General features: G+C 46.7%; 1 protein-coding gene across 1 annotated transcript in view; it reads right to left on the bottom strand.

Moving 5' to 3' along the window:
* Actr3b (actin related protein 3B) overlaps window positions 1-24,452 on the bottom strand; it is a 102,663-nt gene that overhangs the window by 12,155 nt on the left and 66,056 nt on the right. The gene's annotated exons all lie outside the window — the stretch shown is intronic.

Here is a 24,452-nt window from a genome sequence, read left to right as displayed (position 1 = left end):
GTTAGCAGATCCCAACTGTTATTTCTGAAATGTCTTTCTCTAGAATGAAAAAAGTGTGTATCTTAAAATGTGATTTTTACATTTTTAAAAGACTTTTAAAGGATCATGGCCCCTTTAAGAATGTTCCGATTAAGAGGCATAAAGACATTGCTCTAGCCAGAGTGCTCCCATTCTGGCCTAGATTCCACCCAGTACCTCTTCAGGTATATGTTAGTGCATGGGTTTTAGTGCCTTTACACAGCAATGGTGCTGGGTGAGGGTGGAGGCTGTGCCCCTGACTGTCACTGTGACTGTCATAGTGCTGGGTGAGGGTGGAGGCTGTGCCCTGACTGTCACTGTCACAGTGCTGGAAGAAGGTGGAGGCTGTGCCCCTGACTGTGACTGTCATAGTGCTGGGTGAGGGTGGAGGCTGTGCCCCTGACTGTGACTGTCACTGTCATAGTGCTGGGTGAGGGTGGAGGCTGTGCCCCTGACTGTGACTGTCACTGTCATAGTGCTAGGTGAGGGTGGGAGGCTGTGCCCTGACCATCACTGTCATAGTGCTTGGTAAGGGTGGAGGCTGTGCCCCTGACTGTCACTGTCATAGTGCTGGGTGAGGGTGGAGGCTGTGCCCCTGACTGTCACTGTCATAGTGCTGGGTGAGGGTGGAGGCTGTGCCCTGACCATCACTGTCACAGTGCTGGGTGAGGGTGGAGGCTGTGCCCCTGGCTGTCACTGTCACAGTGCTGGGTGAGGGTGGAGGCTGTGCCCTGACCATCACTGTCACAGTGCTGGGTGAGGGTGGAGGCTGTGCCCCTGGCTGTCACTGTCACAGTGCTGGGTGAGGGTGGAGGCTGTGCCCCTGGCTGTCACAGTGCTCAGGCTAGGAGAGAGAGAAAGGATAAAGGAATCCTGTTGGAGGACTAGACATTCTTTTTACATTTTGGAAATTCATATTTCGTTGTTTATAATAGACTATAATTGTGCTATTTTCTTCCCTTCCTATTCCTCCCTCCCAACTCATCCATCTTCCTTCTCCTCTTCCTTTCAAAGTCATGGCCTCTTCACACACACACACACACACACACACACACACACACACACACACACACACACCAAGTGCTCAGCCTGTTGAGTGTTGCCTGTATGTGTACAATGATTTCAGGACCGACCCCTTGGTATGGGGTAGCCAGCCTCATTCCTGGGGAGCCTGGCTCTCGTCTGCAGCAGTCCTTAGTTGCCTGTGGACTAAGCACTCTGTGGTGAACTCTCCTCTGATTAGCGATCCCTATTATCATGACATTAACTCTATTTCCATGCTGTCTACCCTGCTCTAGAATGCAGGCCCTCCTCAGTCACTGCACCACCTGTCTTGGCAGTGGCTTGCTTGGGTGGACACACACAGAAGACCACTGAGCACGTGGTATTCAGCATCTGGTAAGGTAGGAGGAGGTGGGGACAGGGCACGCTCCATACCTGGCTCTTTAGCTCTTGAAGGGAGAAAGCCCACGGTTCTGAGGTTAGGACACAGGATTCTTTGTGAGATGCATGTGTGTGGCCGGTGTGCGGGTGCCTGGCTTTGGCTGTTGTGTGCAAGAATAATGACTTCTGTGACACTACAGTACCTGGCACTGAGATGTCTGCTTTCCCTATGGAGGTGACCAAGGCCTCCCCAGGAGCTATGTGATGCCCTCGACACACCTGGGGCCCCAGAATCTAGAAGGATTTATCTGTAGTGCTGGGAAGGGGCAGAAAATAGAAAATAAAACCAGCCAGAGTACAGAATCATGCAGTTATGACACATTCCATTCTTGTCCCTCCTCAGCCCTCAGTTAGTTCTTCATTGGCTAGAATCCAGCATCTGTTGCTCTAGGAGTGACTGGCTTATATCTACTAGATAGAGGGGAGCCAGTGGCCACTTGAGGCTTCTCCCTAGGACATGAACGCCAAGCACACTCTTAAGCTCTTCCTGACAGCAATATCCATGAGGACCTTTAATCAACTTAGAGCCGGGCTCTGATCAGTCACCAACACAGTGGTACCCAGAAAGAGCCCTGATCTCTGGGCTGAGGGTAAATGTATAGGTTCCTATCCCTCCCAGCACCCCAAAGCAGAGAAGTTCCAGCCTGGCAAGCATCTATTGGTTGAGTACCATAAAGAGGTCTAATGTCTAAAGTGACAGGCTAGAGAAAAGGATCCAAGACCACCCATGGCTTAGCTGTCTTTGTTCACTACCTTGTCCAGGGAAGTGTCTGGTTTCTTATTAACCCTATCTCCAGTGGGCAGGAAGGAATGTGGCCACCAAACTGGGTCTCTTATCAACTCTATCTCCGGTGGGACCCTTCGGGTCAGTCACTAGGCAATGCTACCTCTAGTGGGGCTGCTCTTTGCAGCTGGCCAGATTAGCTCCTGTAGGCCTATTTCTTAACCTTCGCCCCAGTAACCCTGAAATCCAATTTTAGTTCTGGTATCTTAGCAGCACAGACAGTGGCTCAAAGATGAATAAGAAAACCACAGTGTGTGTGACAAAGCTGAAAACACAGCAGCATGAATATGGCAGGACGCAGGCAGACTTGGCCATTAGGAAAGGCTCTTTGGAAGTTTAGAAACTCACTAAGTCCTGTTGTGTGTAAATGCGTGCACAAACATTACAACAACAGTGAAGCGTAGGAAAACCAAGTCCCCGGCAGCAGCAAGAGGAAGGGTACCCGAGAAGTGCCATCTTTTGAGAGCCCACTGGTTGTCCTGACCTCCCCCAAGGCCTCCCAGCTGCCTACCCTGTGGACAGCCATCTGGATCTGGCAGCGCTGCAGGCTTGCTTGTGAGTTTGTGACTCTGTTGAGGCAGGAAAATGATCAAACACAGAACGGGACTGAAAACGCAAGTCAGGTCAACAACTGAACTTAGTGGCAATTCTATCGTCTTCAGAAAGGACCACTTCGGGGGAGGGGGCAGGGATAGTCCAGCTCCATCAAGCTGGTTACCCAAAAGATACTGATCATCAGAAATCTGCAGTTTGCCCAGCACAACTCTGGCTTCAGAGACAGATTACAACACAGGACACCATCACAGCCACCCCTCATGCCTACAACGCTGCTCATCTCTTCATGGGGAAGTCACTCAAGGTGAAGATCCTGCCTAGCACGCATGAAGTCTGGGAGCTCAATCCCAGCAGCAGCAGCAGCACATTAATACAATGGCCCCCCTCTGCCTAGCTCCCCGGTGTCCGGTTATATAACCCCGACTCGCAATCCTCATGTGTCGGAGGCTATAGGCATATGCTACTGACCCAATGAATGCCATGAATTTGTACATTATTTTATTTCTTTAGCTATCACATCAACCTTAGTACATGTGATGTGCCCTGTAATGCAGGCGGCCTTCCATGAACATCGGACTAGTCACATTCCCTCCTCCATCACCACTTCCCTTTTAACCACTGTGTTCCCCCCTAAGCACTTGAGATGCATGCTTACAAGTCTTCCCACAGTGCAGCGGCCATCTTTACAGCAGCATTCATAAACAACGCTCCTTTCTACCTTGTTACTTTGCACTTTAATAACTTTTATAGCATTAAATAAATAACTTTTATTTCCCCTCCAGTCCTAGACTGAGCTCAATTTTACAATTACTTGTCATGTCTTTACAATGGATTTCTTAATGAAAAAAAATAATTCACCAGGGTATAAAATAAATATTCACCAGGATGCATCCGAAGTGCTGTAAGATCTGGGGTCACCCCCAGAGGTGGGACACGTCGGGGACACGTGGCTTCTCTGCAGCTTCAGAGAAGAAGCACTGAACAGCCACTGAGGTGCCTCACTGGGAAAGAACAGCCTCCCTGGGCAAACGGTGTGGGCATCTCTGCCGTCTACACACGCACTCTTGTTATGTCAGACACACACGTTAACTCAAAGCAGACATATACATGTGTGTATTTCTGCAGCTCATGACCTGAGGATAAGATACAACATAAAAAGCAAAATACCCAGACAAAAATAATAATAAATTGAACCTCACGAATTAGACATTTCTGTTCTTGTTCAAAATATATAACTAAGAAAGTTAAAACAAGTCACAGACTGGGATGGCATGGGGGGGTCAGGGGACAGATATCTGTAACTCACACATCTGACTAAGGAGTATAGAAAGTATTGTTTATAACTCAATAATAAACGACTTGGTCAAACATGGGTGGAGGATCAAATATTCACCTTCACAGGACACTCCTCGGCCTCCATGCAGAGTCCCCTCCTGTCACACTCTGGAGTCTTCCACAAGCCTCTCCACAGTACCCGAGGACACAGAGCCCTGTGTGGGCTAGTTTTGTGTCAACTTGACACAGGTTAGTCATTTGGGAAGAGGGGACCTCAACTGAGAAACTTTCCCTACCAGACTGTGGGCTAGCCTGTGCTGCATTTTCTTGGTTGATGAATGAGGTGGGAGGGCCACCCTGGACTGGTGTTTCTGGGTGACACAGGAGTGCAGGTTGAGCAAGGTAAGGGGCACAAGTAAGAGAGCAGCACTCCTCTGTGGCCTCTGCTTCAGCCCCTGTGGCAGGGTGTGACCTGACAGCTGTAAGATGAAATAACCCCTTTCTATCCCAAGTTGTTTTGGGGCATGGTGTTTAGCACAGCAACAGAAAGCTAAGAAAGCCCAACACCACAGGCCCCTCCTCCCTCCTCCCTACACCACAGGCCCCTCCTCCATCCTCCCTACACCACAGGCCCCAGCACTCCCTTCCACCCTCCCTGTCTCCCTGTCCTTCTTACCACAGTTCACTCTAGCAGAGAGCAGGGAATGGACCTCAGGATGCTAGGACAACCCTTGTGCCACCACCAGCCACTACCGCCAGCCCCTGCTCCTACACATGGCTTCTTCTGCCCTGGACCCTCAATGAACTACTAGCCTCGGCTGAAGGGCTTTCTCTCCCCTTTATTTTCACAATATGCAATCTTATAATTGGAATCTTATAATCAGAAGTAAAAGTCAACGTGCACTCAGCTGCGGGAAGTCAACACAAATCCGATTTATTACAGTCACAGCCCAGAATGCCCCCTCCTCTGCAGCAGTATTAATTTACCTAATTCAATTTATACAAGCATCCTATCAGATAAGAACAACTGCAGCCTTTTCTCTGAACTAAATCTACAATGATCATACAAATTTCCACCTGTCCCACATGATCACACAGTCTGCTCTAGGACCTCGGATCCTAATCTCCACATTATCTCCACCTGTCCATTTTAATTAGTGAGGCCCCCTCAACAGCAACAAGTCAATGTTATGGTTAGCATGTGAAATGTCTCCCATTGGTGACACTGTTTTTGGAAGGTTGTAGAACTTTGTGAAGTTGGGGGTCTAGATGGAAGAAGTAGGTCTCCTGGGGAAATAGCCTGACCCTGCTTCTTTTTCTACCTTTGCTACCTAGTTGCTGCTTTGAGAGAAAGCAGCTGCAACCACACAAGCCCACTAACACACACTCACCACCATCCCCCATTGCCAAGCACCCACCACACCACACATTCCCACTATCACAAAGCCCCCCTGATACTTGGACTTCCCTGATACTATGGACTTTTTAAAGCTGTAAGCCAAGATGAAGCTCTTGTCCCTCAAGCTGCCTTTTTCAGGCATTGACCACAGAGATGATAAAAGTGACTAATACACTCAATAGGTGTCAGCCACTGTTCTAAATGCTGTTTGTCCCACATAAGCCTCACAACATCCTTTTTGAAAAAAAATATTTATTTATTATTTACACCACAGTGCTCTGCCTGCATGCAGGCCTGCAGGCCAGAAAAGGGCATCAGAGCACATTATAGATGGTTGTGTGCCACCATGTGGTTGCTGGGAATTGAACTCAAGACTTCTGGAAGAGCAGTCAGTGCTCTCAACCTCTGAGCCATCTCTCCAGCCCCATTCCTCACGTCATTCTTAAGGCCTCCTTACCACTTTTCCTTTTAAAGGACCAGTAGATCAAAGTTAAACAGCTGGGCCAAAGGCATGGAGCTAGGAAGCTGCAAACGGCTTAACTCAGAGCTCAAGGACTTGGGAGAAAGGTAACACAAATGCTTACTTAGAAACTAAACTACTTAGCTGGGCATGATGGTGCATGGCTTTAATCCCAGCAGGCAGGTGGATCTTTGTGAGTTCAAGGCCAGCCTGGCCTACAAAGTGAGTCCAGGCAGCTGCCCTGTCTCAGAAAAACCACCTACAGCCAGAAGAAGAAGAAGAAGAAGAAGAAGAAGAAGAAGAAGAAGAAGAAGAAGAAGAAGAAGAAGAAGAAGAAGAAGAAGAAGAAGAAGAAGCAGCTAAACTACCTAACCCTGCACACATTTCCTTAGTGTCAAATACTGCCATATACCTTTATAAGTATTATCTAGTTATATCAGCCAACAAAACTCTGTAACATCAGCATCCCTGTGTGGGCCTTGCTCCAAGCAAGAAGTAAGCAAAGCTAAGAAACTGGGGAATCAGGCATCATGATGCCCATGCATTGCATGGCCAGTCCACAGTCCAGGCCATCTGCTGTGGGGCATCCACTCCTGACCGTGAAGAAAGGGAGATGATGCTTCTTGAGCAGCCTTCCACAGGAGCCAGAACTCAGTGTGTGCCTGAGGGGAACCTGACAGAAAACAAGTGCTCTTCTTCACTAACAATCAACACACTTTGTGGACTCCAGTTCTGGCTCTAGCCATCTTCTGAAAAGACATCTTCCTGATAGACAGCAACTCCCACAAAGCCATGGAACATTGTCATTGAAAATCTAGATATAATTTCTTGGGGGGATCCAAGAGGGCGGCGAGGAGTGTGGACCGTGGTTGGAAGCTCCAGTGAACAATTCAGGGAATTGCACAGATTTCTGAGCCAGGAAAACCAAGATCCCCACACCACGGCAGCAGGAGTGCTCCACAGTTAGGAGGGACCAGGGTGCGGAGGACCTGCGTGCCCCTGCACACGGTAGGAGTGCGGATTTTCTCGGATTGGAGCAGCAGCGGCAGAGGCGGCGGCCGCAGCAGTGGCGGCGGCGGCGGCAGTGGCGGCGGCACCAACGGCACCAGCGGCGGTGGCTAAGGTTTGCAGCTCAGAGCCTTCCGGTCGAGGTGATTGGTGTGGTGGCCAGTGGGAGTTGCTGCGGGAGAGAGGACTCTGGGCAGGATTTGTGTCGCGTGGTGCCTTGAGACCCAAACTGGACTCGGCGGACATTTCAGCACCAGAGTCCCAGGTTCAGCTCAGTGCGCAGTGCCGTGGAGACACTGGCTCAGCTCAGCAAGCAATTCTGCCCAAGGCACTAGCTCAGTGCAGCCACAGCTCCCCTGCTGTGACACAGGCTGGGCGGAGCACTCAGTTCCACCCTAGGCACCAGCTCAGCTCAGCGGCAGCTCCCCTGTTGTGACGCAGGCTGGGCAGAGCACTCAGTTCCACCAGAGGCACTAGCTCAGCGCAGCCACAGTTTGCCTGCTGTGACACAGGCTGGGCGGAGCGCTCAGTTCCATCAGAGGTGCTAGCTCAGCTCAGTGGGCAGTTCTGGGGCGCTGACACAGGCTGAGGTCAGCACGCAGATTCATCCCAGGGGCCCTAGCTGGACTTCCGGGGAAGATTGGGCCCAGAGACTCTAACTGAGCTGTGCGCACAGGCTCGGCAGCCCTAAGACTCTGGCTGGACTATCCACGCAGTTTAGGCCTGAGTCCTGGGCTGAACTCAGCGCACAGTGTGAGTCCAGAGTCCCTAGCTGAGCTCGGTGCACAATTCCACCCTAGAGACTGGGGTGGAGCTCGGCGTGTAGTTTGGCGCCAGAGTCCCTAACTGTGCTTGGCAGACAGATTGGGCCCAGAGACTCTAGCTGAGCTTTTGGCACAGTCCCAGCTCTAAGACTCTGGTGGGAAACAGTGTGCAGTTTGAACCCAGAATTTCTGGCTGAGCTTGGTGGACAGTTCGGGCCCTGAGTCAATAACTGACCACAGCACGCACTTTGGGCCAAAAGCCCCTAGGTGAGCTTGGTGTGTGGTCCCAGCCCAAAATCTCTGGCTGGACCCTGTGTGCATTTTGGGCCCAGAATCAGTAGCTGAGCTCGGCAGACAGTTCAGGCCCTGAGAATCTAGCTAAGCTCGGCGTGTGGTTCGGGCCCAGTGTCCCTGGCTGGACTTGGCAGGGGACCCAGAAGGCTGTGGAACCTTGGCCTGACCCAACGCTCATTCAGAGACCCAGAAGGATTGCAGGACCCACAGCACAGGGGAGCTGAGGATCACTGGCTGTGAGAGTCCAAAACAACAGGGCTAACCACCTGCCATCCACACCAGTGAAGCATCAGAGCTTCCAGCCTACGGAAATCATGAGAAAACAAGTGAATCTATCATCAGACTCCCTCCATCCAACTTCACAACTTTTGTTGTGAAGCTACATAACAAAAACAAAGACGGCAAGATGTCTAAAGGACAGCGTAAAAGCATACGCAAAAAAACCCCAAAACGACATGGCGTCTCCAGTTTCCAGCTATCCCAAAGAAAACAACCCAGAGAACTCAAATACAATGGAAATACAAGAAAATGACCTCAAATCCTTAGTAATGAGGATGATAATGGAGGAAACAAATAAAATTCATAATCATATGCAGGAAGACACAGCCAAACAGGTGAGAGACATAAAAGAAACACATAGAGGGGAACTGTTAAATTTTCAGTAAAATGCAAACAACCAAATGAAAGAAATAAATAATACGGTTCAAGCTCTGAAGACCTATAAAGAGGCAATGGAAGAAACTCAGGAATATACAAAATATCAGATGAAAGAAATCAAAAAGTCAATTCAAGATCTGAAGGTGAAAATGGATTTAATGATAAACACACAGACAGAAGAAAAATGAGAACGTGAGACCTCAGAGAGGAACGCAAGCAACACAGAGGTGAGCTTTTCTAACAGAATCCAAGAGATGGAAGAACGAATCTCAGGTCTAGAAGATACAATCACAGATCTTGAAGCAACCATTAAAGAAAATGCCAAATCTGGAAAACTCCTGACTCAAAACATCCAAGACATTAAGGACACCATGAAAAGAAGAAATCTGAGGATAAAAGGCATTGAAGAAAGAGAAGATATCAGACTCCAAGGCCCAGAAACTATTCTCAACAAAAATCATAGAAGAAAAATTCGCCAATCTAAAGAAAGAGATGCCTATAAACATACAAGAGGCCTACAGAACACCAAATAGAATTGACCAGAGAAGAAAAACTGCCCGTCACATAATAATCAAAACACAAAACATACAGAACAAAGAAAAAATATTAAAAGCTGCAAGGGAAAATGGCAAACCTATCAGAATTACACCCGACTTCTCAGCAGAGACCATAAAAATCAGAAGGGCCTGGACAGAGATTCTGCAAACCCTAAGAGACCACAGATGCCAGGCCAGACTCCTTTATCCAGCAAAACTATCAATAACCATTGATGGAGAAAACAAAATATTCCATGACAAAAACAAATTCAAACAGTACCTATCCACAAATCCAGCTTTACAGAAGATACTAGAAGGAAAACTCCATCCCAAAGGGTCAAGCTACAACCAAAACTACTCAGGAAATAGATAACTATCCCATGGCAAAAACACAACTACACAAACGCTCAACTGGGAACAACAACAAAATTAAGACTCTTAACAGTCACTGGTCACTAATATCTCTCAACGTCAATGGTCTCAATTGTCCAATAAAAAGACACAGACTAACTGAATGGCTGCATAAACAATATCCAACATTCTTCTGCATTCAAGAAACACATCTCACCCATAACAATAGGCATTACCTCAGGGTAAAAGGTTGGAAAAAAATATTCCAAGCAAATGGTCACAAGAAGCAAGCAGGCATAGCCATTTTAATATCGAACAAAATAGACTTTCAACCAAAATTAATCAAAAGGGATGAGGAAGGACACTTCATACTCATCAAAGGTAAAGTCAACCAAGATGACATCACAATTCTGAACATCTATGCTCCCAATACAAGGGCACCCACATTTGTAAAAGATCTGCTAAAAAAGCTTAAACCACATATCGATCCCCACACAATAATAGTGGGAGACTTCAACACCCCACTCTCACTGAAGGACAAGTCATTGAAACAGAAACTAAGCCAAAAAATAACATCATTAACCAATGCCATGGGTCAAATGGTCTAACAGATATATATAGAACCTTTCACCCAAACAAGAAAAAATATACCTTCTTCTCTGCACCCCATAGAACCTTCTCCAAGATTGATCACATCGTAGGTCACAAAGCAAGCCTCAACAGATACAAGAGGATTGAAATAATACCTTGTATCCTATCAGATCACATGATCTTAGGCTGCAATTCAACAACAACAGAAATAACAAAAAGCCTACACATACGTGGAAACTAAACAACTCTCTGCTAAATGACACCTGGGTCAGGGAAGAAATAAAGAAAGAAATCAAGGAGTTTCTGAAATTCAGTGAAAATGAAGAAACAACATACCCAAATTTGTGGGATACATTGAAAGCAGTGCTAAGAGGAAAATTCATAGCACTAAGTGCCTTTAAAAAGAAATTGGAAACATCGCACATAAGCATCTTAACGACACAACTGGAAGCCCTAGGAAAAAAAGAAGCAGAAACACCCAAAAGGAGTAGACGTCTGGAAATAATCAAACTCAGGGTTGAAATTAACAAATTAGAAACTAAGAAAACAGTCCAAAGAATCAACAAAACCAAGAGCTGGTTCTTTGAGAAAATCAACAAGATAGACAGACCGTTAGCCAAACTAACTAAAAGGCAGAGAGACAGTATTGAAATCAACAAAATCAGAAACGAAAAGGGAGACATAACAACAGACACTAAAGAAATACAAAGAATCATAAGATCCTACTTTGAAGGCATATACGCCACAAAATTTGAAAATCTAAGGGAAATGGAGGATTTTCTTGATCAGTTTCACTTGCCAAAGTTGAGTGAAGAACAGATAAACAGGCTAAATAGTCCCATTTCCCCTACAGAAATAGAAGCAATCATTGATAGTCTCCCAACCAAAAAAAGCCCAGGTCCAGATGGTTTCAGTGCAGAATTCTACCAGACCTTCAAGGGCGAGCTAATACCGATACTCTTCAAGCTACGCCAAAAGATAGAAATGGATGGAACATTACCAAATTCATTCTATGAGGCCATAGTCACATTGATACCTAAACCTCACAAAGACTCAACAAAGAAAGAGAATTTCAGACCAATTTCTCTTATGAACATCGACGCAAAAATACTAAATAAAATACTGGCAAAATGAATACAAGAACACATCAAAGATATCATTCATAATGACCAAGTAGGCTTCATTCCAGGCATGCAGGGATGGTTTAATATACGGAAATCCATCAATGTAATCCACCATATAAACAAACTGAAGAGAAAAAAACCACATGATCATCTCTTTAGATGCAGAGAAAGCATTTGATAAAATCCAACACCCATTTATGTTTAAAGTTTTAGAGAGATCGGGGATACAGGGCACTTTCCTCAACATAATAAAGGCTATATGCAGCAAGCCAATAGCCAAAATCAAAGTAAATGGTGAGATACTCAAGGAAATTCCTCTAAAATCAGGAACAAGGCAAGGCTGCCCACTCTCTCCATATCTCTTCAATATAGTACTTGAAGTTCTAGCCAGAGCAATAGGACAACAAAAGGAGATCAAGGGTATCCAAATGGGAAAGGAGGAAGTCAAATTATCCCTATTTGCAGATGATATGATAGTGTACATAAGTGACCCTCAAAATTCCACCAGAGAACTCCTAGAGCTGATTAACACCTTCAGCAAATTGGTTGGATACAAAATTGCCTCAAAAAAGTCTGTAGCCTTCCTATACACAAATGACAAGCTTGCAGAGGAAGAAATTAGGAAAACCACACCCTTCACATTAGCCACAAGCAATATAAAATATTTAGGAGTTACTCTAACTAAGCAAGTGAAGGACTTGTTTGTAAAAAATTTCAAAACTCTGAAGAAAGAGATTAAAGATGATCTGAGAAGATGGAATAATCTTCCTTGCTCATGGATCGGGAGAATTAACATAGTAAAAATGGCCATCCTAACAAAAGCAATCTACAGATTCAATGCAATCCCTATCAAAATACCTACACAATTTTTTAAAGACATTGAAAGTTCAATTCTGAACTTCACATGGAAAAACAAAAAACCCAGAATAGCTAAAACAATCTTGTACAATAAAAGGTGCCCCAGAGGAATCTCCATACCTTAAACTGTACTATAAAGCAATAATAATTAAAACAGCATGGTACTGGCACAGCAACAGTATGGTTGATCAGTGGAATCGAATCAAAAACCCAGATATGAATCCACACACATTTGCACACTTGATTTTTGACAAAGAAGCCAAATCCATTCGATGGAAAAAGGATAGCATCTTCAACAAATGGTGCTGGTCTAACTGGATGTCTATGTGTAAAAAAATGCAACTGGACCCATATTTGTCACCTTGCACAAAACTCAAATCCAAGTGAGTTAAAGACCTCAACATAAAACCAGAGACACTAAGTCACTTAGAAGAAAAAGTGCGGAGGAGCCTGGAACATATTGGCACAGGAGACAACTTCCTGAACAGAACACCAACAGCCCAGGCCTTAAGGTCAAAAATTAATAAATGGGACCTCATGAGGCTGAGAAGCTTCTGTAAGGCAGCAGACACTGTCAAGAGAACAAAGCAACAGCCTACAGACTGGGAAAAGATCTTCACCAACCCTACATCTGACAAAGGTCTAATATCCAAAATATATAAAGAACTCAAGAAATTAAAAACCACCAAACCAAATAACCCAATTGAGAAATGGGGCTTGGAACTAAACAGAGAATTCTCAACAGAGGAATATCAAATGGCTGAGAAACACCTAAAGAAATGCTCAACCTCTTTAGTTATCAGAGAAATGCAAATCAAAACAACCCATCAGAATGGCTAAGATCAAAAATTCAAGTGACACCACATGCTGGACAAGATGTGGGGAGCGAGGAATACTCCTTCATTGCTGGTGGGAATGCAAACTAGTACAGCCACTTTGGAAATCTAGCTGGTACTATCTCAGAAAACTGGGAGTAGGGCTTCCTCAAGACCCAGCTATTCCACTCCTCGGAATATACCCAGAAGATGCTCCAGCACACAACAAGAAAATTTGCTCAACCATGTTCATAGCAGCCTTATTCATAATAGCCAGAACATGGAAACAGCCTAAGTGTCCCTCAGTAGAAGAATGGATAAAGAAACTGTGGTACATATACACTATGGAATACTACTCAGCTATTAAAAACTAGGAATTCCCGAAATTTGTGGACAAATGGATTGAGCTAGAAATCATCATAATGAGTGAGTTAACCCAGAAGCAAAAAGAGACAAATGGTATATACTCACTTATATCTGCATACTAGCCAAAGGGGCATGTCCCACGAAAGCCTTCACTTACCAGGAAACTGGGACAGAGGGGAGGACATCCTATTGGGACTCTAGATGAGAGAAGCAAAGTAGAAGGATCCAGAGGGTCCTAGAAACCTACAAGTAGAACATTATAATAGGCAGATTTGGGCCCAGGGGTCCCGCTCAAATTAAGGCACCAGCCAAGGACAATACAGGCGGTAAACTTTAAACCCCTACCCAGATCTAGCCAATGGTCAGAACGTTCTCCACAGTTGAGTGGAGAGTAGGATATGACTTTCTCACGTACTCTGGTGCCTCACATTTGACCATGTCCCCTGGAGGGGGAGACCTGGTGGCACTCAGAGGAAGGACAGCAGGTTACCAAGAAGAGACTTGATACCCTATGAGCATATACAGGGGGAGGTAATCCCCCTCAGGAACAGTCATAGGGGAGGGGAATAAGGGGAAAAGGGGAGGGAGGGAAGAATGGGAGGACACAAGGGATGGGATAACCATTGAGATGTAACAAGAATAAATTAATTTTAAAAATTAAGAAAAAAAAAAGAAAATCTAGATATACTCAAAGGGGCAGCCAGGTAAGAGCAGCAAGTCCTCAGGTTAGGACCACTGGACTCAAAAGCATCTGAATCATGCTCTAGCGTGCTCTCGCGTCCCATCTGGGATAGAGGATGCCTTAAAAAATAACACAGTAAGGAAAAATGTGACCTAAGTATAGAAAAACACCAAATACCCAAACACAGGAATGGGCTGGTACTGAAGCAGACTTCACCGAAGATGATGGCTTTGAAGAGTTTGTGTGTGTTTTGGTTTGCTTTTGTAAGGACGTGTTTTTTACAACACTGTGGTAAATGAACACACCGGATACAGAATAGAAATATGACAGGACACATCCGTCTACCCACTTACGCTTCAGGGTGGTAAGAAAAGCTCAGCAGTCACTCACAATCAGACACAAGTGACTTCTGCTCTCTTATCCGCTTCTGGCGCATCTCGGGGTTACTAACTCAAATGAGCACTTTAAATGAGAGGCAGTGCCCTCTGCGCACCTGCAGAGCCTAAGCTCCTTACAGTGAAGGATGCTTTATGTCCTAATGCTTTGGCCACCCTCCTCCCTCTGCTCTGCTCCTCCCTGAGTGGCTCTGGCTGCATCTACAATGTCCCTTTGCTCAGAGTGAAGGCGTCCAGGGTTCACGAAACCCAGCGTCTTGTCCAGATTTTCAAGAGCCCTTCTGCAATTACGTTCTATCCCAAAAACTCTCCATTTTAAGTTACCTTTGCACGTGGAAATGCCTCTTCTCTCTGCTGGCAAAGAATGCCATGGCACGGCATTATACACACGCGCATAACCTGTCAGCCTCCTGAAGTGTAAGTCAGAAAGACTTAAAATCTGTAGCACCAGCAAGTTCACTGCTAATATCTAATACCAGGTGGGGGTGTGGTTTGGGGGTAAGGGGCTGGCCAAGTGCAAGTCCTACCTCCAATATCTGTTCAGAAAAAGTAACACAACACCAAAAATAACCACGCTTCCTGCGCCTGTAATATCAATGCATCTTACGCTCCTAATTCAATTTGACAGACACATGGCGCCACCTATGTGCCATCATGTGTAACTGCAGGTACAGTGTTTTTAAAAAAAGAAAGAAAGAAAGAAAGAAAGAAAGAAAGAAAGAAAGAAAGAAAGAAAGAGACTACTCAGGCCAGACCTGGTGGTTGCATCTACTCAGGAGGCTGAGGGAAAAGGATTGAACGACTTGCAAGACCTGCCCGGGCCAAAGGGCAAGTCCAAGGCCACCCTTAGCAGCTTGTGTTGTCTCAAAAGCCAATTTTTAAGGGGCTGGGAATGCAGCTCAGTGGTATCATGGCACTCACCTAGCATATCAAGGCCGTAGGTTCAAGCCCCAGCACAGGAGAAAAGGAAGACCTTTGCAAACCATGTGGGGTTCCCTCAGTTCCACTGCCCATTATTCAGGGAGGGGAAAAGAAACACACAGACAGGCTGCTGCTCCTTGAATTGCAGTTTAGATGTCACAGGAGCTACAGGTTCAGCTGACAACTAGAGTGCACAAAGTTTGAGCAAACCTCTGAGGGACACACAACTGTGACACTCAACCACGTCCCTGTTGAGATCCAAGCCAATGTTCAGGGCTGACTGCAGGGGCTGTTACCACCCCGTGGCAATCCTGCAGGAATCACTGACACTCTAACTTTTTCCCTCAACAGCATAGCTTTGGCCTCTGTACAGCTCCCTTCTCAAAGCGGGGTCTGTGGGGACACTGACTTGGCTTCTAGGGTGATTACATGATCACACCTGGTGACTGAGCCAGACCGGACCCCAGGCATTACTAACAGTAAGTGGCATGCTGCAAAAGACGCCAATCAGCCAAAGCCAGAGGAGCAAAGCCTGGGGCGCCCAGGGAAGGGTCTACCTGAGTTTCCAGGCTGCTCTACAGGTTCTGGCCTCAGCGGCTCCATTGCTCACGTGCCAGTCCTCAGAATAAACCGTATAGTAGCATCACTGTGGGGAAGAAGGAAGGAGAGAGTGGAGGAAGCAAGGGAAGGAGAGAGAGAGAGCAGAGATGGAGCAGAAGGGGAGGAGGGAGGGCAGGGGCAAAGCCGATGCTGCTTCTCCGCTGGGGTCACTGCACATCCTGTACAAAGTCCTCGGTGGCCCTCAGGACAAACTCAGTCTCTAAATCCACGCAAGGCCAGGCCTTCCCTGAGAATCATAGCCAGCATGTGACGGCGCACCCCTCTCCTCCAGGCCCCCCGAGCTCTAGCCCTGTGCAAACCTCAGGCTCCTCAGTCACTGGGATTAAATATGAGGTTCGGGAGTGCCGAGTGCCTTTCCACCCACAACACGCTCTACTCCTGGCCCTGCAAACAGAGTCTCTTTTTATTTTTTAATTTTTTTTAGTTATGTGTATGTATGTGCACATCTCTGTATGCGCATTTCACACATATGTGCAGGTGCCTCCAGAGGTCAGAAGAGGGCATTGGAACCCCTGGAGCTGGGGTGTAAGCTGTTGTGAGCCACACTGGGTCCTATAAACCATCTCTCAAACCCAAAGAGATTTGTTTGCTTGTTTGTCTTTTGCTTTGTTTTTTGCTTTTTTTTGAGAGGTTCTCTGTATAGCCCTAGCTGTCCTGGAACTCACTCTGTAGACGAAGCTGGCTCAAACTCAAGAGATCCACCTGCCTCTGCCTCCCAAGAGTTGGGATTAAATGCTTGAGCTATCTCTGCCCCCCACCCCCGCTCCCGCCCCTGCCCCAACCCTGACAGCCATATAGATTATTTTCAGTTCCCACTCTCCTTGCACTCCTTGTTCTGAGCAGGCCACACCAGCCTGGAGGACTCCGGTGTCCTCTCAGCTGTCCCATAACATAGCCCTTAGTCCAATGTCACTATTTATATCTGCATCAATTAAAATTAAACATAATTTTAAATACCTTCTTGTTGCACCACCATGTTTGAAGGGTGGATCAGCCACATCTGGCCAGTGGCACTTCCCTGGGTGCCACAGCTGCAGATACATCCACCGTGGCACAACCCAATACAGGGAGCCCCTAAATGTCCAACCTGGGCACCCGTAAGTCACCATGCTCAGCCCAGTATGCAGTTACATACCTGCATCCTGAGTGCTTGTGCTGGGCCTGTCAAATGGCCAACTGACGCCCTCAGTGGGGCACTACGAGGCATTTTTTTATCCCTGCACGTGGCAAGCCATGCCCAGATGTTTACATCAGGCTCCTCTTCCCACTGAGACAGAAAGAAATCTTACTGTTTTGGAGTCCGTTGGCAGGAAGCATGGTTAAAAGTTATGGGTCAATAGTGTAAAAATGGGTTTGAAAGTTCTGGAATTGTTAAACCCAAGGTCCTACCCAAATCTAAGCAGCTGTCCTCCCGGTTGCTCACAATCTTAGGCGTCAACCTTGGTTTCAGCTGGCAAAGGACCATTTGAAAAAGGACTATGGATTGAGATGTAGCTCATTAGTGGAGGGCCTGCCTAGAATGACCTGCATTTGATCCCCAGTATTTAAGGGGGAGAAAGAAAGAAAAAAGATTAAAAACAAAATTGCGTGTAGACAGGTTTTCTAATTTTATGTTTCAACTATTGAAGATATTGGAACTATCCGACAGTGCTACTGTAGACCTGGCTCAAGGCACTAGCTACGGGGAAACCAGCTGTGCACATCAGATGCACTCACGTCTTCTTGACAATGGAATAAATAGGGTCTGTCACCCACCCTTCCACCCTAGTGCCAACGCAGGATGGCACACATCCTCCTACTGACGCCTCCCAGCCCTGCTGTACCCCAGAATCCAGGAGGGGTGAATTCCGCATGTACCCCTTGATCCCCACATCTATGCTCAGGGTCCTATACCAGACTGGCCTCTCCCACACCAGCTCCGCAGGCCAGGACTGGCTTAGAAAGCCTGTCCAGATCCTCTCTAATTAAATGCAATCTGCTTGTCCCCGGATTGCCATAATTGCATGATTCACTTTACTGACATTTTAGCTCATAGCGGCTCCCTTTGGTTGTTTCACTATTTTCGGCTTTTTGATTAATTCCTAAAGACGGGAACATCACCACATACACATTAAATCTCCTTAAACTTAGCATTGAGTCTAGTACCAAGACACCTCACAAACTGGAGGAAGAGACACCCAGTTAGTTATATGACAGAACAATTGTTAACTGTTACACCTTCAAGCAGAGCAGACAAAGGACTAAATACCAGATAATCCAAGAATGGACTAGCTGCTGACAGCAGCCGTCAACTCAGCCAGACTCTAGAAATGTTTTCAGGATGCCCGGGCCCAGCTACATGAGGATCTGGGAGTAAAATGCACGCTGCTGTCTGACAGGGAGGTATACTATAGCTGAGAGGAGATAGCAAGATTCTCCAAACAGGAGCACAGAGGGATCTGTGAGGTGGAGAGTGACTTAGTCAGCTCGACTTAGTTTCTGCAATGGACGCACACACCCAGTCCACCTGTGGGCACCTTAAACGTGCACAGTGTTTATATCAATCACACCTCAGTAAATCTGAGTGAACAGTCCACATTTTCAGAACTATCTTTTCTTCTTACCATTTTTTCTTCTTCCTGCCTGAGAGCCTGGGCAAGATGTTGCCTCAATGGCCATGGCAGTCTCAGGTCTCCCAGCAGTGTAAAGTGAGCCACCTCTTACTTACTAAATCATAATAACCCCCCTGAGGGTGCCCAAGACTGTGCGTGAGTAAAGTATGACAGTCTTGGCTCTACAGTCTTGGCTGGATTACTCCAGGGAAGAGAAGGCTCCCCACCTCTGGTGCTGCACGGGTACCACGGAGCTTGCCCCATACTCCACCATGAGCTCCCTGTGGCCCCCTTCCTGTTAGTATGTCCACCACCACTGTCTAGATAAAGTTGTAAGACTGGAGCAAAGACACACAAGAGGATGAGGTCAGGGACCCAGCATCCTCATCCCTGGGAAAAGGCATCTCGCCATCCATGTGACCCATTGGAGTCCATCACATGTGTTCATGACCCCACTCCAGTCTGTTTCCTTGGGCCTAGATCATGTTTTCCAACCATTCTGATCCACCGATTGCTGCCTCAGTGTGAAAGGGCCCGGGTCAACAGCAAGAATGGGTCCATCCAACATTGGCCATGGAAAAGAGAAGTGCCTGGAAACAAGACTAAAAAAACGAGGCACATACACAGAGAAAGAGAGAGAGACAGACAGACAGACAGACAGAGACAGAGAGACAGAGGCGGGGGGGGGTGTCTGGCTATGCACAGAAATACATCCATGTGTCACGTGTGCTGCAGATTACTCAATGCATCTTTGAACCTATTTTGCTTACATGATCACACACCTGTACATTTAGCCTGTAAAACTGATATGGAAGGATATTTTTCATGGCAAGTTTATATCCACATGTAGCTTGTCTTTGCTACTTTTTGAGTTCCTCTTTTTCCCACCCTTTATCTCCTCGCCCCCTCCGGTTTCACCCTCTATCACTTGATAGGAGTAAAAGAAGGACAGAGGGGAAAGAGAGAGACAGAGACAGACAGAGAGACAGAGAGAGAGAGACGGAGACAGAGAGAGAGATCCTTGAATCATCTTTCTTTCTGTTTCTTCTTTGAGCATGACTAACAAACCGCAACCAACCCCCCTCCCCCAAATGACCAACAACCACCCACCCCCACCTGTCAGGCCCCTAGCATTTATATACCCTCTGATAAGTTCCCAGAATTCCCAATATCACAATCGCAGAAACTATCCGCAGCTGGCAAAACCACGCCTCTGCCGGAGCACATGGCAAATTACAGGCAGCTGCTGTGTAAATCCCCACACTCAGGAGCAGGAGCTAGAAAGGAGCCTCAGAAAAGAGCATGCCCTGAATCGGAGTAAAGCATGATAGTGAAACATCATCACTCCAAGATACTGGTTCCAAGGGACTCTCTTTCCATGCCACACAACGTCAGACCAGCTGGACTTCAAACATCCAGTGAGCAGAAGCGCTGTGTCAGCAACCTGCAGCTCTCCCTGGGCATGGAAGCCAAAGCCGCCAGCCAATGTTGCAAACCCTGGAGTGCCTCAGCAGCCGGGCAACCACAGTCCCATCAAGACTTCTCTAAATGGAGCCCTGACCGCTGAACTAACCAGGCACACCTGTACACACAGCCAGCCAGACGGAAGAGTCCACATAACTTTCAAAGATGTAGCAAGCACTACAGTTAGGAACTACTTGCTCAACTGTCTACAGCAAGCTGCCTGCCTGCTTCTGTAAATAACGTTTCATGGAATCCGGCCTTTTCTCGTGGTGCCCATATCATCTACAGCTGCACTGGAGAATGGAGTAAATGCAACAGAGACCATATGGCTTCTGCAAAGCCAGAAAGATTTACCATCTGGCCCTTTACAAGAAAAGTTGGCCAACTCCTGCTTTCAGATTGCCATAGAGAAAAACTTCCCTCTAGCAGCTGCATCTGGTAGCTAACACAGATACAGTGGGCATTTGTAAGTCTCAACATTCAACTTTAACTTACACACCCGTGGCTCTGGAAAGCAGTGCCTCTCTCAGCAGTGGTGGTGGTGCCCACCGAGCACTGCTGGGGAGAGAAAAGGTGACCCAAGGGCTGCCCATCCTGCATCGGCAACCAAGGAGTGACAGCTCCCTGAGGAAGCCCCAAGATGACACCAAACCCACTAAGGAGCCACAATGGCCATTGCCAGGAGCAAGACAAAAGTCTCCACAGCGGAATCCTGAGGGACATCTCCCAAGTCAGATCTAGTCTACAAAAGCAATATCTCAGGAGACAGAAGAGAAGGCAGCCTCATTTGATTCTCCTTTCTCCTGCAGGGTAGAGAGAGCTCAGCTTCATGATAAACGACCGAAAGTGTAGACAACTCCACTGTACTTGGCTTTCCCAACTCTCAGAGGGGCTAGAATTCTAAATCAATCCCAAAGTTACAATAACAATAACCAGCCCCATACCTACCTGCCCACCTACCTACATGCCCACCTATCTACCTGCCTCCCTACCTACCTGCCTACCTACCTACCTGACTACCTACCTACCTACCCACCTACCTACCTGCCTACCTACCTACCTGCCCGCCTACGTACCTACCTGCCCGCCTACCTACCTATCAGCCTACCTACCTACCTGCCCGCCTATCTACCTGCCCGCCTACCTGCCTGCCTGCCTACCCGCCTGCCCGCCTACCCACCTACCAGCCTACCTACTTACCTGCCTACCTACCTACCTGCCAGCCTACCTACCTGCCAGCCTATCTACCTACCAACCTACCTACCTGCCAGCCTACCTACCTGCCAGCCTATCTACCTGCCAGCCTATCTACCTACCCACTACTACTGTGATGTCTGGTTTTTATATCAACTTGACACAAACTACTGTCATTTTGGAAGAGAGAACTTCGATTGAGAAAATATCTCCCCACCAGACTGGCCTTTAGGCAAGTCTGTGGAGCATTTCCTTGACTGACTGATGTGGGAGGGCCCAGCTCACTGGGGGTGGTGCCACGCACAGGCTGGTAGTCCTGGGTGCTATAAAAAGCAGGCTGTGCAAGCCTTGTGGGCCTTGGGACAGGGACTGGTATTTCAAGGGCTTGCCTCAGTTTGTTTGTGATGTGTAGGTAGAAACAGTCGGCCCACGGGGAGTGTGCTTAGGTAACTGTTTGATTCAGTTCTTCAACATATACACACACACTGTATCACAGCTATTTACTAAGTGACTAAGGCCTACACTTAATAATATAACTTCAAGAACAATCTGTTCAGCCAGAAGAAGCTCAAGGTTGCTCCTGAACAGCAGCAGGTCCTAGAAAGCAATGAGATACAAAAACTCAATCTGGAAGTATACACACTTATAATCATGTGGTTACTCTCAGCACAGGACTAATGAAAACTGAGACTTTTACAATCAGTAAAGGCTATACAAATAATCCAGCAACTGGGGTCTAAGGCAAATGACTGCAGGCTTAGGGTCAACCTAGGCTACAGAGCAACATCTAAAAGTAAAAAAATAAGGAAATGCAAGTAACTTGTGTAAATATATTTAGTGATATTATATTACAATATTTTATAGAAATATTATATACTTAGTAAAATTATTAAAGTAAAAATATACAATATCTTATAATAGTATGGTTATTACAATAAAATGTTAAATATAAAATCATTAGGCTATTTTTCCCAGTCCTTACCGAAACAGTGCCTTCTGAGACCATGCTTCCACTGCAGCTCCCCTCCACTACCCCAACCCTGACTACAATGGACTCTGGTCTCAACAGGAAACTGCTGGCTTGCACATCTGCCACTACCCAAAAGAATTATGGTGGACGGAGAACACCCCATCTCTGCTCTTTATTATACAACCAGTGTAGAAACAGCTCTCGGGGCATGGTGGTGCACCCTGGTAATGCTGGTACTCAGGAGGCTGAGATAGGAAAACTGCACGTTCAAGGCCAGCCTATACTGAAAAACCAAAGGCTTGGGATGTAGTTCACATCCAGAGAGAGAGAGAGAGAGAGAGAGAGAGAGAGAGAGAGAGAGAGAGAGAGAGACTGACTCTAAAGAGATGTACACAGCTAATTAGTATCTCCCAGTATCAGGTACCACCATCAGTGTCAGTAGGCTCTGACATCCTTGGCACACCTCAGCATTCATAGCTAGGGTGACCTGGAGAAGAATACCAGAATTACAGACAAAACTGTGAACAGGAATTATCTCAATGCAGCCTCTGAGGGGCTGGACAATAGGCAACGGGCCATACCTAAAAAGCAGCTGGGAGCTGGGTCTGGTGGCTCACACCTGGATCCCAGCACTCAAGAAACTGAGGCAGGATGATCCTCATGGATGCGAAGGCGGACTGGGCTACACAGTGACTTCTAGGTCAGCCTGGCCTATAGTAAGAGACCCTGTCAGAAAAATCAAAAGAAAGAAAAGCAGGTGGAAATTTAAAGTAGACTCGCCATACGGCAGTCATGAGGGAGGAGTGGATCCCGGTCAAAGCAACACTACAGTAACATCTGCATTTCTAGCCTCCTTTCTCCTGTCCTTCCTAAGCCATGTCCCTTCCCCGCAGTAACCCAGCACTACAGTTAACCCTGACACAGGACGCCATCTGCTGGGCCAGCCCCACCTCCGACAGGATGCACTGCCTATCTGGGACCTAAAGCACCTGCAGAGCTCCTGTGCTTCCGGCTTGCTTCTGGCTAGTTCAGAAAGCTTCCTTGAGCTTATGGTCAGCGGTTAGCGTGGTCTGCAATGGTGCTTGATAACTGAGTGATTTCAAGACGGAAATGACATCACAGCTACGCTGCCAGACTAAGAGGAGGCTCGTGCAGGCAAGTGCTGCCTTATTCAAACTTTCTTTAATCAGTGAGGTTAAGAAACTGAAAATGTCCTCAATAAAATAAACACAGAGCCTAAGAGCAAGGTCTCTGAGCCCAGCCTGCTTTTCACTCTCCGTAAAGCACGGAATCACGTGTCATGCATGCACGTAGTCCACGTGACCTCTACCTCACAGTCTATAAAATCCACTGAGATAGGTGGACTGCCTTCAGAAAGTTTTCATTCCAGAGAGCTGCAGTCGCTTCTACCAATATACAATGTATGCTCCTAGCCTTTGCCAATAAGACCACACGGCCAGGCAAGTGAGACTAAAGACCTCCAGTCTACTTAGCTTATCTTTCTTGGTACTTTTTATTTAAGGACAGGGCTTGATTTGGTGCATAACACAAATAGAAATAGAATCATAATTGGTTTTTAACCATAAAAGATTATCAATAGAAAAAAAATTTCCAAATAAAAATAATATTAATTATAAAATTCCAAGCAATCTTAAGACACAAAAGGGAAAAGGCAGAGGTTAAGCATAAGCTGCCCCGAGTGAGGCTTCACCTGCTCAGTAGATGTCACTCAGAACTGGGGATACGTTCACATGAGTTGCATGTCCGTAGCTGCTCTCCCACCAGACTCTTCCATGGGAATGTAGCTGACTCAGCTCCTTCCTTCAAAGGGATGGAGTAGCTTCCATGGAATGCAGCACTCTTACTGCACTGTGGCTAAGCACCTTGCTCTGTTTAAAATGCTGATGCCTACGTGTGCAGAGCATATTATGGGATCATGAGATTGACTGTCAAAGGCTTGAGGCACACACGCAAATGTTGGATGAAGATGGAGGAATGATGTCTGCTCTTGCTTCCCTGTCAGCCATATTTCCTTTTACATAATAATAACTAGATTCCTCTTGTTTCAACTTTTATAATGCCAGACAAAGAATTTTGAAAAAAATACTCCCTGTGTTTTATTTGATTGTCTCTCTTGAAGCTCTCGCTGCCATGCCACCTCAGCAGTGACTCCAAATGCCTCCGGAAGTGTAAGAGCAGTGCCCCAGGTAGCCTGACTGAGGCGAACCTTCCACTTTCAATCGGTGTGTCAGGTTCAGACTATCTAACTTAGAATCCAGTTTGCCCTATGGCAGCAGCCAAGGACAATACGTGCAG

Source organism: Acomys russatus, chromosome 10, assembly GCF_903995435.1.
Source record: "Acomys russatus chromosome 10, mAcoRus1.1, whole genome shotgun sequence".
Classification (NCBI taxonomy): domain Eukaryota; kingdom Metazoa; phylum Chordata; class Mammalia; order Rodentia; family Muridae; genus Acomys; species Acomys russatus.
Note: the sequence above shows the minus strand (reverse complement) of the source record. Positions and strands in the feature narration are given on the sequence as shown.